This window comes from Onychomys torridus, chromosome 4, assembly GCF_903995425.1.
Source record: "Onychomys torridus chromosome 4, mOncTor1.1, whole genome shotgun sequence".
Lineage (NCBI taxonomy): Eukaryota > Metazoa > Chordata > Mammalia > Rodentia > Cricetidae > Onychomys > Onychomys torridus.
In genome coordinates, this window is record NC_050446.1 from 140,480,125 (window position 1) to 140,493,426 (window position 13,302).

Below are 13,302 nucleotides of genomic sequence, written 5' to 3' on the forward strand. Positions count from 1 at the left end.
TGGAAGGGTTGAACACCGTTGTGCACCCTTGGACTGTGTAGCTTGTCCCGGGGGCCTCTGTCCTGCACCTCTTGCTCTGGCCTATCTTCTCTCAGATCCTCACTTTCTTTGTGTGTCCCCTTCCTGGGACTCCTCACACCTCACACCTCCTTCATGGGCCTGGTCAGATGGCTCAGTGGTTAAGAGCACTGGCTGCTCTTCCAGAGGACCCGGGTTTGATTCCCAGCACCCACATGGCAGCTCACGACTGTTTGTAAGTGCAGTTCCAGGGGGTCCTGTGCCATCTTCTGGCCTCTGTACACACACACACACACACACACACACACACAGACACACACATAGACACACACACACACACACACACACACACACACACGGTGCACAGACATGTATGTATGTATATATATGTATATGTGTATGTATGTATATATATATATATATAAAATAATAAAATAAAATAAAAATTTTAAGTTAAATAAAAGAAAGATCTTTTGTGGTAGTGGCCAGAAGGAAACCTTGGAGTTTGAGACATGATTTTCACACTTTCCTGTGCTGTGAGCTGTGGCCTCGCTGAACACTCCTCCCTTCTGAGGAGAAAATGTCTGGCTCATCATCCACAGAATGACAATTTTACCTCCATTGCACAGCTGCCTCCATCAAGGTCCAATCCAGAAGGGAATATCCACCCAGCCTGATCCCTGTCATCTTACCCTCCTGTGAGTCCTCAAAGCCCATACTCTGTTCCCAAGATATGAACCCTGCGCCCTGAGGGGTGTTATCTGCCTTCTGTTCCTCCATTATTCCTTATTCCTTCAGCCTTTTAAAATTTATTTATTTATATGATGTGTGTGTGTGTGTGTGTGTGTGTATGTGATGTGTATGTGCACGTGCATGAGCATATCTGTGTATGCAGAGGCCAGAGGTTGATGTCCGCTGTCTACTTCTGTTGCTATACCCTCCATCTTACTATTTGATTGTCTTTTAAAAGAATTATTTTTAGTTTTTATTCATTTGTCTGTGTGAATGTACATCATGTGTATGGAGGTGCCCATGGAGCCAGATGAGGACATCAGGTCCCTTGGAGCTGTAGTTACAGACAGTTATGAGTTACTTAGTGTGGGTTCTGGGGACCAAACGCAGGTCCTCTGGAAGAGCAGCAGATGCTCTAACTACGGGGCCACCTTTCTAGTCCCCATCTCCATTTATGTTTTGAGACACTCTCTCACTGAACCTGGGGCTCACTGACTCAACTAGACAGGCTGGCTGGTGAGTCCCCAGAACATGCCAGTTTCTGGCCCTGGCTGGCCAGTGCTGGCGTCAAACACATGCTGCTGTGTATCAGGCTTTCATGTGGGTGCTGGGGATCCAAACGCAGGTTAACATGCTTGCACAATAGGAACCTTGTGCACTGAGCCATCTCCCTGCCTCCTCCCTCCCTCCATTCTTCTACAGGTCCCTCTTGGTCTCCGGGTCTTCACCTTTAAGTGTCTCTCTTACCAAAAGTCCAATCCTCCCCAGTAACCAGTGGCCTTTTGTAAACAAGTCTTGGTGAAATTCGCCAAAGCCTGCAGTGATTTGCATGAGAACCAAGCTCTACAAGACCCAGCTTGGCTACCTATCTAATCGTTCATTTCTCACCAGTTTGCCCTTGCCTTCTCTCATTCCCACCTTAGGGCCTTTGCACATGCTGAACCTTCTCCGAGGCTGGCTCCTTCTCCTTGGAGAGGCCTTTGCTGGTCACCTGACTAGGACAGGGTGCTTCTGGCTGTGTGCTGGTGGGTGTTTACACCAGAATTGACTGGAAGCAGACCTGAAGACTCAAGTGTGCAACTCTACAGATGCTATGCAACAAGGAGATGGGCAGGCCACAGTGCAGGTTGGGGGATGGGGAGCAAGAACAAATACACAGTTCTCAGTTCTACCATGCAGGGCCCTGATCCAGCTAGAGGTAATAAGGGCAACCAGAGCAGAAGAGTATATTTGTGAAAGCATCCCTCCATTCCTATCTCTATACTCCTTCCCTCAACCCCTCCTCCCACCCTTCCCCTCCCTCCCTTTCTATTTTTGACAGGATTTTCTAACGTCCCTTAGGCTGGCCTTGGACCCTTTGTTTTCCTGCCTCTGCCTCCCAGATGCTGGGAATGCAAGCATGCAGCACCATGTCCATCTCTGTGAGGCATTCCTTAAGGGACTTCTGTGGTCTCCCAGCACAGAAGCAGGGTGTCTAGAAGGAGAGGGCTTTCCCAAGACCACTTGGGAGCTTGAGACTGTGTTCCTAGAGTGTGATGCACAGCTGAGTTCTGTATGGGTGGATGAGCTGCAGCTGTGGAGGGCAGAGTGACGAGTTTGGGAAGTCCCTGCTGTGGATATCATACAAGCTGAATGGACCCAGCAGGATAAGGTTCTGGCCTATCAGGAATCATGTTTGGAGAGGAGAGGAGGTGACGTCAGAAAGACAGGGACTGAGGAGGACCAGGGAGGGCTGGAAAGGATGGTTCAGTGGGCTGGGTGGGCAGCAGGGAGGCTTGGACAATTGCAGTCTGGGGAGCTCAGCAGAGAGCCTTAGGGAAACTTCCACAAAATGCCACTGAGGCCCGGCGCTTAGCACATCCTGTCCACAGAGAGCAAGAGAACCTTGTCACACTCAGGCCATGCCTTCCTTCTCTCTTCACCACATACTTGTACTCCATTCCCAGATGGTGAGAGTGAGTACAGCTGCCAGTCATCCCAGGCAGCTTGGATTAGGGCTGAGGAGAGAGGCCATGTCATATCAAAGCTGATTGCTCAGGCAAAGCAAGAGGCGGAGTGGAAAAGACCATCAACCTCTACTCTACCGTCAAATAGACCCAGAAAGGAGAAAATATCATGTTGGTAGCCCCCTTTCCAGCTGAATTGGGTTCTAGGAGAAGAACAGAGGCCTGCCTGAGTTCCCACAGCCCTAAAGCAGGAGCTAGAAACTATGTGAGCTCTTCCTGACTTTGTCCCCTACTCTGCCACCCTGTCCAGCTGCAACATGGGCAGCCTCTCTGGAGAAGGCTGTGGTTGCATAGAAACAGAGAGTGTGGGAGGACATGGCATGGCAGGGTTAGTCGGGTGGAAACCAGAGAGCTTGCCAACTGTTTCTTGCCAGGAAGAAAGGCAAGAATTCAGGCTGCTCTCAGCAGACTCAAGTCCTTTACACAAGGGCTCTTCTTGGCACCAGTGAGCCTTCACTATTGTGCCAAGCCCAGCCATGGTGGTTGAAGTCCTCAGGGTCTGGGTCCAGCAGAAAAGGATGTGACAATTGATTAGCAATGTCTGCCATGACAATGCAGAGGCCTTGTACTGCTGCTTCCTGCCCCATCCCTGTTAAAGACTGTCCGTCCCGGTAAAATCCCAAAGACATGAGGAAATGGAAAGGGGAACCTGTAGCTGACACAGAGTTTGCCACTGCTTCCAGTGGACTGAGTTTGGATAAGTTGGTTCCTATCTCTGGCCTCAGTCTCCCCAAATGCAAAATAGAGATGTAGGTTCTGTGATAACGTTGGTCAGGCTGTTTTGTATAAGGCTGTCCACAGCAGAGGGAGCCAGCTGATATTCAAGTTGGGGTGGCGGTGGCGGTATGTGTGTGTGTGTGTGTGTGTGTGTGTGTGTGTGTGTGTGTGTTCCACCCACTGTGTGTTCTAAGATAGGTTTGGCTCCTTGATTGGGGGTTGTGTGGTGCTCTGCTGAGGGAGTTACCCAGTAGTTTGGGAAAAGAATTGTTGTTAGTGTGCTGCCTGCAGTGTGGTTACTTGTAATAGCCCCAAAGCAGGGCTGGTGTACATGTCCAGCTAACTGGGGGTTTGTTCAGTCCTGAGCCACCAGGCAGCTGTCACTAAACAACCTAGGGAGACGGAGGCAAGTGAAATTAACCCAGAGAATGTTCCGAAAGGATATGGTCCCCTAGAAAACATCTGTTCTTTTCTTTTTGGTGATATGATCCTAGGTGACTTTTATGATCTCCTTGGTGATGTTAAGAGTTAAATATTTTTACACAATGCATTTTTTGGATCAGCCAGCCACCACACTAAACAACTTGAAGATGAGTAGAAGGAGGCTGGCAGAGGTCAAGAAATGCAGGAAGACCTCCCTTTCCCAGGGCCTGAGTCATAGCCCTGCCCACTCCAGGTTAGCTGGAAACTTTGCCACACTATCACTGATAAGTGCAACAAAAGCTCAGTTGCATCAGCCCGGAAATCCCGTTCTGGAAGCTTCTGGGCATAATCTCTCTTTTGTAGGGCAGGAATAGATGAAATTGAGTGCAAATAAACCGTGGCTAAACCAGGCTCAGTCACAGCCCTGCCTGGAAATGAGGACCAGGGCCCTGCCCTGATGAGGCTCATAGTCAGGTCCTGGCAGGTGCTAAGTGGCCTTTCACAGCTGGCAATGGTGGGGCTTGGTGCTGGGACTTCCTTCCCCACTGGCAGCACGCCGTCATAGGAAGATGGAGGCTGGGTGCCTCAAGGACAGGACCTGGTACAGTGTGATGCATTTGTCTGCTGCAAGGCGTCCAGGTCAAGTGTGGCTTGTTAGCATGGAGGTTTGCATGGAGACTGTTTGTTGTCAGGGCCTGAGAGTGTGGGATGCACAGGCAATGTGTAAACAAAAACAAAAGCAACACACAGTGTTGACACACATCAGCACTGATGCAGGTTGGCACCCATCTAGGGTGTGACTGTCCCCAGAATCTCTGTTGAGGCCTCCCGAACAAGTGCACAAGAGGAGGCTGGATTAGAGACAGCTTCTGAAGTGGTGACCTTTGCCCTGGGCTGGAAGAAGGTAATAACTAAGAACTGGGTATAGGGGGAGGGAGGCATTTTGTGTGGGATCCCACATTAGCAAAACAGTGAGCCTAGGAGCTTGTCTGAACCCTGTGGCAAGCATAGGGTAGATTGTAGGGGCCCCTGGCTCATCCTGGGATGCCTTAGTTTGCACCAGAACCTCCTTGGGTGGGATTCTGACTCCCTGAGTCATGCCTTGAGGACTGCTGTTCCATCTCTAGCCCCAGTTTGCCTTCTCTGTGTCTGGTTTCTCCAAGCCTCTGCCGCTTTCCTCTGTCTCCTTCTCTCTCTTCCTTTCTTTCTCATACCTATCTTTCCTGGTCCCATGTCTCTCTCTCTGCCTCTCTCTCCTGGTGTTTTTCTCTCTCCCTGTGCATCTCTAGATGCTATCACAGAGGCCGGGATGGAGCTGAGGCCCCAGGGAGAGCAAGGTTTTGGCATCTGGATAAAGCAGGTGACCCCTCCCAGTTATGTGGCCCTGGATATGTGTCTCACCTCACTGTGTCCCAACTCTGGGCACCCAGCTATGTCTAACCTCAACTGAGTAACACCTCTGGGGCATGGGCTTGGGAAGCTCAAGGTGTTGTCTTAGAGCAGGGCCTGGGCCCAGGAAAGTTTTTTTTTTTCTTTGTTTACTTTGTTTTATGTGTACGAATGTTTTGCCTACATGTACAAAAACCGCACGCATGCCTGGCACCTGTGGAGGCTTTGGAAGTTTTGGAACTGGGGTTTCCTGTGATTGTCAACTACCACATGGGCACTAGTCCTCTGCAAGAACAATAGTGCTCTAAATTGCTGAGCCACCTCTACAGCCCCAAGGACAGGGACTCAGCCTGAGCAGCCCTGATACCAATACTGCACGCACGTGCTGAGATTGCTGTGAACATCCGTGGCTGGAAAAAGGAAAAAACCCAGTGGTCTGGCAGTCCAGACTTCTGAGAATACTCCCAAAGGCATGGCTGTGTGTGCTGGGGGCCTAGGAAACTGGGGATCTCTGCAATGAGGATGTTTCTGAGCCGAGGAGTCACTCAGATTGAGAGCTTCAGTTTGGAAGCGCACTGGGATTAGCCTCATCTTCCCCTGGTTAGGCTTGGTGGAGATAGACTCTTAGGGCAGCTTCTACTCTGCTCCAGGGCAGCCCAGGGAAGGGCCCACTGGCATCCCAGGCCAGACCAGGGAAGGGCCCCCAGGGCAGGCCAGGCCAGACCAGGGAAGGGCTCCCAGGCCAGGCCAGACCAGGGAAGGGCCCACCAGCAGCCTAGGACAGACTAGGGAAGGGCCTCCAGGGCAGGCCAGGCTAGGCAAGGGAGGGGAACTTCAATATGTGATCTTAGTAGTTCACCTGCAGCAGCATCTCTCCCTGAAATTTCTATTTCTTTAAAAATCCAGGAGAGAGAGAGAGAGAGAGAGAGAGAGAGAGAGAGAGAGAGAGAGAGAGAGAGAGAGAGATCGGTCTAGCCAAGAGCCGAGCTGGCTAGCCAGCAGATGTGTGCACTCCCCTATGTGTGAGCAGAGTTCTGTAGGCCTTGGACATAGCAGGGGGCACATTCTCCTGGATTAAAGTCTCTGGGCAAGGTCGCGTGAACTAGAAATGCACCAACTGACGTAAGACCACACTACTCTATCTTCTCAATGTGAGGACTAGAACAAGGAGGCAACTGGAGAGGCTATCAGGATGGTCTGGAGGTCTATGAGGTTTCCGTCCCACTGAAAACTGGAAGGCCCCTATTATACCCAACACACACACACACACACACACACACACACACACACACACACACACACACGCACACACACACCCATCTCTCCTTGTTCAACTTTCATGTCTTTGGGTTTACAAACGATTTTGGGAGCTGCTTATTCACAGAAGGGAGGGGGTACCTGGCATGCTGAACAGACTGGTCCTGCCATCTCTGGATGCTCAGCAGCCACAGGCTGGGCCTGAGCCTTCTGGTTTGATTATAACCCCCATTGCACAGACGAAGACCTAGAGGTACTGAGTAACACTCATTCAAGGTCACACAGTGACCAGGGCAGGAAGCCAGGATTTGAACTCAGGTCTGTGTGACGCCAGTACTTGCGCTCTTGTCCTCCTGCCAGGGTCTGCTGACACCTGTGTTTAGACGCTATCTTTTCCTGTCCACAACCTCCTCAGAGGACCCCCACCTACCAACTGCTGAGATTCCTAATTATCAGCATGCATTTTGGCCCATGAAACCACCTTGGAAAACCTGAATAATTTCAATGTTCTCCGCCCAGTTGGAAATGGTGTCTCACTTCCTAAAGTGAAGAACGCCACTTTCCATCAACAGAAAGTTATAGTAGGGCCACAGTGATGGCAGTGATGGTGATAACCAACTTAGCGGGGGTGTGATGGGTGCTAGGTCCTTTGCTTTGGCTGTTTTTATCTGTGCAGCCCCACACAGGTGCCTGGACACGTGTGAATGGGGTTTGGGTGAACCTTTGTGTGTGTGTGTGTGTGTGTGTGTGTGTGTGTGTGTGTGTGTGTGTGTGTGAGAGAGAGAGAGAGAGAGAGAGAGAGAGAGAGAGAGAGAGAGAGAGAGAGAGATGGATGAAATGGCTTTTCTCCACCTCAGTGCAAACAGAAGCATGCTATTGACCTCTGGCGACCAACGCCTCCCCCACCCCAGTGCTGGGGATGGAACCCAGAAGCCAGGTCTGAGCTGCACTCCACCACTGGGCCCCACTCTGGGCCCTTGCTCTCTCCTCTCCAAGGGGAGAGTTAATGAATGGTTGGAGATATGTTGAAAACACAGGAACACCATGTCCAGCTTTTCTCTGCGTTATCATCACAAAGACCGAGAGAGTAGGAACGAAAATCACTGCCACTTGACAGTGCCACAGTGCCACCCGGCAGTGCCACAGATTCCAGAAAACCCTCCCCCAGATATCCGGCATCAGCCATGCTTTGAGGACACCCTAAGCCCATAACACCAGGATTGCAGTCTCTCACCTTGGGATGCTGTGTCCAGCAGCAGAGTCTCTGAGTTCCCTCACTGGCTCTTCAGCCTGGGTCCTCCCCAGGCTTTGAACATCTTGATGTTTGCTTGACCTGACCTCCTGGGGGCCAGCAGGGGTGCACAGGGGAACCTCCCTCATGGTCCCCTTCACAGGGTGGGGTTTCTGTGCTAACAATTACTCATTCGGTCACCAGGTCGTCCAGGAGAACGAGGCAACCAGGAGTTCAACCCTTGATAAAGGCGAGCCAGGTTCACCACTGGAGAGTGGGGGACTGGCTGTGACTCCGTGCTCTCTTTCCGTGTGTCTCTCCCACCCCATCCCTCTTCATCCCTCTCTTCTCCTTCTGACAGAGACTGTTCCATCTCTCTAGAGCAGACCTGACTTTGGGTCATTCTTCACTTCTGTCTCTGTCCCCCAGATCTTCCACAGATGTTGCCTCTGGCTACCTCTCCTCTTTCCCTCAGCTGCCCAGGCCTTCCCTCAGCTCTCCTCATTTATTCTTCACAGGCCTCCCTGACTCCCCCAGCCTGCCAGATTGATTTCTTGTCACTGTAACCAGAGCCATCTTCTCTAATCCTAGTAATTTACTACAGACCTTTCCGAACAGTGTATCAGGTGCTGCCGTGTTACTATGGATACCTGTCTCTGCTTGCTTCATTCCCTGCTATCTGCCTATGGTGGTATTGTTGAGGTATTTCAAAGAAAGCTGCAGATGGCTGTGTACCCTTTACCTCTGTACTCTGGAGATGTTTAGAGCCTGGAGTTCAATATTTGTTAACAGTCTGGTTTCAGCTTGGAGATGGCTATCATATTAGCTTTCTTTGTTCAATATCCGGGTTCATCTGATACTAGTCACCTCCACCACCTCACTGAGCTGATCCTGGGGAAATCAAAGCCAGGCACTTGCTGTGGAATTCGACACCACCCATTGGGCCTCAAAGTAACTGGAGACTGGGAGGGTTTAAAACTCACAGTACAAATGATGTTCAGAATGAGTGGGGTCAGCATGAAAGATGAGTTGCCTTCATCAAAGCTCCCCAGAGACAAAAGGAGGCACACAGATATAAAGTGTGGTGAGAACAGACCCTTGGTGAGATTGGCAACAGTGCCCGCCATAGCTGGTACCAATCCTTAGACTAGAGAACTTTCTGGAACCAATAAAACATTCCTGGGGACTGTGCAGCCTGTGTGATGCAGCTCTCACGACAGTATAGTTGACATTTATCGTCATACTGCAGAACATCAGATTAGTTAAGTGCCATAACATTAGTTAAATGCAAAGTGTGGCTTGTTCAGTGTTGACAAAAGCATATATGCCCATGTAACCCACCCCCTGTGAAGATTCAGAATGTCACTATCACTCCAGAGAGGTCCCTTGCAATCCTTCCCAGCCATTATCCCTTGAGCTCCCACTGCAGGGATAGGATCTAACTTTTTTCCACCGTAGATTAGTCTATTCTATTCTATAGTTTTAAGCACACATGTGCATCTCAGTCATGCTCACCCATGAGTTATCACTGATAATGTTTTGGTAGCGTCTGGGTCGCAGCCAATCCTTTTGACAGGGGCACAGTCTCCCATTGTATGAACATGCTAAAATGTGCTCATTCATTCTCCTTTCAAGTGGCCCCCTGAGCAGTTTCCAGTTGTGGGTATACTTTTTATAAATGTTTTATGCAAGTCAATTTGTAAATATGTTTTCATTTCTCCTGGGATGAAATTTCTGGGTCATAGGGCTAGGTGTATGATTAGCTATAAAAGAAACTTCCAGAACCTTCCAAAGTGGTGGTACCACTCTGTACTTTCACCTGCAGTGTTCTGACAGCCCATTTCTCCACTAACATTTGATAGTGTCAGTTCTTGTGCGTGTGCTAATGCCATCTTTACAACAAATCATGCCACTGACTCTTTGTGTCTCTCGGGAGAAGGTTTGGCTCCTAACTTATTATTCAAGTCATCCATGTTTCAGTCTATCTTTGCCCAGTCTTGAATTTTCCATGTTTTCCTCCTACATTGATGTGACTAGTTCTCCTGTGTGTGATCAAGCAATTCATTGTCCTTTGCTCTTATGTAGTGGTTTTCTCTTCTGAAATGCATCTTGCTGCACTGATCTGGAGATGTCCCATTGGTTTTCTAAAGATTCAGCTTAAGGGCTGGGGTGTAGCTCAGTTGGTAGAAGACTTGCCTAACATGCACAAAGCCCTGAGTTTGAACTGGAGGCAGGAGGGCAGATGTTCAAGAGACAGAGACAGAGAGACACAGAGAAAGAGAGACAGATAGACAGAGACTGAGAGCTCAGCTTAGATATCTTCCCCTCCCTGAAGCCTCGGCAGACACTGATATTCCGGTAAGAAGTCATGCTGTCCTCAGTGTCCTGAGGTCCTTTCTAGAAAGTCTCCCTGCAGCTCCAGGCACTTTGTTCTGTTTTTGTCTCACTGTCTGGACTATGAACTCCACGAGGAAGACACTGTGGGATTCACCGTATCTCCAGCACCCAGAGCACCACTCAGCGGGATCCAGGATTTAACAGCATGCATAGCTGCAGCAGATGCAGCAGAGACAGTGCCTACACTTGCTGCCTGCATTTCCCACAGGGACATACATCACACTTCTATTAATCCTCACCTTCCCTGCGAGGAAGGGTCATTCTTGTGACAGAGTTAGGGAGACAGGTTCAGTGTCAAAGTGAGAGGCTTTCTGGGATCCTCTGCTATTTAGGAATCTTTTTAGCTGTCCCCCTCCTTAAGGGACCTTAAAGATTACCTCCCTGAACTTCTTCCCATTTGGTGGGCTCCTCAGACAGTGTAGACTCCTACAGTGATCTTACTAACTCCAGTGTTTACGTGTGATTGTCTGCCCTTCCCTGTCCCATGAGTGATAGGTACATGACAAAGTCAACTCATGTCCACTCTGTCCCCCATGCACATTGCCATATGGTGAATAATCACAATAAATCTTCTCTCTCTGAATAACGTGTGCTATTAATAAGAAAAAAAGCATTGATTTGATACTCAGAGGGGACTCAAGAGGTGTGGGCTGAAAGTGGGGCAGTGTCCCTGAACTCAAAATGTTTAAGAAAAGACAAGTATAAACACAACGGATGCACACGGGTTGGAGAGATGGCTCAATGGGTAAGAACACTTGCTAGTTAAGCTGAGGGTCTCTGAGTTCACACTGCCAGAATCCATATAAAAGGCAGAGTGTGAGTACCTGTAACCCCAGAAATGTGGAAGGGTGAAGGGGTGGGGTGGACACAAGAGGATGGCTGGTGTTTGTCAGCTGCCATCCAAGCTCCAGGTTCAGTGGACTCTGTCTCAAAGGAACATGGCAGACTAATAGACATTCAAGATTCTCCTCTAGTCTCTGTGTGCATGCATGGGTATGCATACTGTCTTAGTCAGTGTTCTATCGCTGTGAAGAGACACCACAACCAAGGCAATTCTTATTAAAGAAAGCATTGGGGGCTTGCTTACAGTTTTAGAACTTTAGTTCATTATCATCATGGCATCAGGAGCATGGCTGTAGGCCTGCATGGTGCTGGAGAAGTAGCTACAATTTATAACCTGATCTATAGGCTGTAAGAGAGACTTTGAGCTTGGCATGGGCTTGACATGAAACCTCAAAGCCCATCCTCAGGGACACACTTTCTCCAACAAGGCCATAGCTCTTAATCCTTCTAATCCTTTCAAATAGTGCTACTCCTTGGTGACTGACTACACATTCAAATATATGAGTCCATGGGGGATATTCTTATTCAAACCATCTTACATACCTTTACATACATGTGTATATACACCACATACACATACCACGCTGACACACATAAATCCTCCCCAAAGTAGTACGCAGTTATACTTAAAGATATGTACCTTTCACTGTGTATAAAATTTACCTTAAAATTAAAAACATAGGCCACAGGCAGGAGAGATGGCTCAGTAATTAAGAGCACTGGTTGCCTTTGCAGATGACCTGGGTCCCTTCCTAGCACCAAAATAGTGGCTCACAACTACCAGTAACTCTGGCTTCTGGTGATTGTATGCCCTCTTCTGGCTTCTGTAGGCACTGCATGCATGTGGTGCACATATATACATGGATAGAAGGAGAGGGTGGGTAGATACACTGTGAGCTGGCAGGCAGAGCAAACCACTAATTACAGTCTAGCAGTTTTATGGGAGTGTGCCCACTACACAGATCAAATTATGTGCCGGTGTGGAGATTTAGGATTTGTTGGTTGTTTATTTTTGAGACAGAGCCTCATGTAGCCCAGGCTCAGCTTAGATTCCGTATACTTCTGACCCTCCTGCCTCCACCTCCTGGGTGCTAGGTCACTATAATCAGTTCATGCAGGGCTGGGGATGGAACCCAGGGTTATGCAATCACATGGCCAACTGAGCCAGTGGCCCAGTCCTAGATACTTGTTTTACAAAATGTTTGGGGAAAGCGGCTTAGCTGCTAGAAAAATCTTCACTGGAGTAACAGGAGATGGAGTGTCTTGCAGACAAAACTCCTTGGCCAGCCCACTCTGCTCCCTGCGGTTGCAATCACTGCCAGCACCTGCCTACTGGCCTTGCAGAGAAGGAAGGGCTTACCTGTTTGTTCCCAGGACAAAGGACTCCAAGGTTCTGTCCCTGGTCTTCTACCTCTTGGGGCATGTCTTGGGGATTACCTTCCCTTCTACCATCTAACCATATGACATCACTTCCCCCTCAGCATTCCAGTGTCATATTTCAGCTGCAACTTTGACACTGTGTTCTGAGAGGAAGGCATTCTTTTTTTATTATTTTATTCTTCTCTCATATATTATATCCCGACTGAAGTTTTTCCTCCCTTAGAGGAGGGCATTCTTATTTCCAATAGTCCCATTGTTGACAGCTAGCTCTGGGTACAGGTGGGGCATGTTCTTTGGGGGCAGAATTTCTGGATCTGTGGGCACCTATTTTAGTTTTATATTCTGACTATGTTAGGCATGGTTTTCTAGAGGAACAGAACCAACATAATGTTGACCATAAAGGGAGATGTTTTTTTTAGATTGGCTAGGTAGTCAGCAATGGCTGTCTGCATGCAGAAGAGGCAGAGAAGCAGGTAACTGCTCAGACATGAGGCTAAGTGCTTAGGCAGTCCCAGTCTGGTGTTGAAAGCCTGGAAGCTCCCCGGAGAGTCCCATGTTGGAGTGCCAGTGGCAAAACCAGAGCCACAGCTCCACATGGTGCCTGTAACAGTTCCCTTCAGAGATCTCTACTCCTGTGATGTCAGATTCTTGACTATGTCCCAGGACAGAATTTCACGAGGAGCCAGGAGGAAGCAGGGCTGGGTGAGGACTTTATCAGGAAACAGCTTTTGAATGTGTGTCTAAGGTGGGGATAGGAGTTCTTAGGAAAGGGATGGGGCAGCCAAGTGTGAGAGCACAGGCTTCTTCTGAGAGAATTGTGCTCAAGTGATATACTGTTTTGGTGGCTTCTTCTTACATCATTCAAAGGGTTTTGGAAGGCCTTTCCTACTATTTTAAAAAGTACTTATT

The 13,302-nt window shown here is 49.0% G+C and overlaps 1 protein-coding gene across 1 annotated transcript in view; it reads right to left on the bottom strand.

The window, feature by feature from the left end:
- Positions 1 to 7,805, bottom strand: part of Bpifb1 (BPI fold containing family B member 1) — a 33,355-nt gene extending 25,550 nt beyond the window's left edge. The window contains exon 1 of the mRNA XM_036186412.1: positions 7,777 to 7,805. The gene's annotated coding sequence lies outside the window, so the exon portion shown is untranslated. The remainder of the gene's footprint in view (positions 1 to 7,776) is intronic.
- Positions 7,806 to 13,302: the final 5,497 nt, after the last annotated feature.